The sequence below is a fragment of the Frankliniella occidentalis genome, unplaced genomic scaffold, assembly GCF_000697945.3.
Source record: "Frankliniella occidentalis isolate FOCC.00 unplaced genomic scaffold, Focc_3.1 Scaffold25, whole genome shotgun sequence".
Taxonomy (NCBI): Eukaryota; Metazoa; Arthropoda; class Insecta; order Thysanoptera; family Thripidae; genus Frankliniella; species Frankliniella occidentalis.
Window position 1 is genome coordinate 1,546,647 of NW_026267155.1, and position 1,026 is coordinate 1,547,672.

The 1,026-nt window shown below is 55.6% G+C and overlaps 1 protein-coding gene across 1 annotated transcript in view; it reads left to right on the forward strand.

The window, feature by feature from the left end:
• The first annotated feature begins 403 nt into the window (after window positions 1–403).
• Window positions 404–1,026, forward strand: part of LOC113213922 (uncharacterized) — an 18,196-nt gene continuing 17,573 nt past the window's right edge. Inside the window, exons 1-2 of the mRNA XM_052265254.1 lie at window positions 404–494; window positions 836–916. The gene's annotated coding sequence lies outside the window, so the exon portion shown is untranslated. The remainder of the gene's footprint in view (window positions 495–835; window positions 917–1,026) is intronic.

Consider the following 1,026-nt stretch of genomic DNA (forward strand, 5'->3'; position numbering starts at 1 on the left):
GTACTCTTGCCCCTACCTAACGGCGCTGGAGTCTGAGACGCCGCTCGTGCTGGCTGGCCGTGCTGCTTGCACCGGGGCAGTAGCAGCAGGCCGCCCCACACTTGGGAGGGAGAATGGAAAGCGGACCGATCTAATTAGATACTACAAACGTAAACGAGGGGGGCTCTGCCGTGGTCCCCGCGGGCGTGCAGCGCGGTCCACCAGCACCCCGTGGTGCGGGCGCCTGGCAGCGGCGGGGTAGGCCGCCCGCACCGGCTCGGAGCGCGACGGGCCCGCCCGCCTCACAGGGGCCCTGCCGGCGCAGACCAGACCGCCTCCGCGGACAGCCGATGCTCGCCGGACGCTCCTGCTGCGACGGGGTCCTTATCAGGGCCCAGCCCCCAGCTGATAAAGGAATGGCGGACCCAGCGGCGCGACGGCAATGCAGTCGGCGGGACGAGGGAATAGCGGAGGCCCAACGAGACTGGCCAAGGAAAGTCGCAACTCGAGTAAAAGTAAGTCTAAAAGGGATGACGCAAAGCGGTGAATGCATCCTGCCGCGTGCAGCCGCGCACACTTCCATCCATGTGATGTCTGCATCAGTCTCTCAGCAGGATGAAGTGTGCCGTCCCCTTTACAAGGAAACAATTGTTAAGCCAGGGTTGTAACGCCGTGTGGCTGATTAGCCCATCGCACTTCTGCAGTTGTACTGTACAGCAACCTGGTATTTTTTAGTCATTTTTCACTCAATGTACCCCGTTCAATCGTGAATATCTCTTTTTCGTTTGTGTTTTAGATGAAACTGCAGTGTGACATTTGTTTCATTGACTTTGACCTGGATTCACACTGACCCAAGAATCTGCCCTGCGGACACACGTTTTGTAAAGAATGCGTGCAGAATCGTTCCTTCGGGACCAGTTGTCCTACTAGCCGAAAAGTAAGTGAGTACAAAAAAATTGTTCTGTCAGTAGGAGCCTTTGTTGTAGAAATGATTACTATAGTGTAAAAGATATTCTACCAACTCCTGTGTATCTTCAAATAACTTAT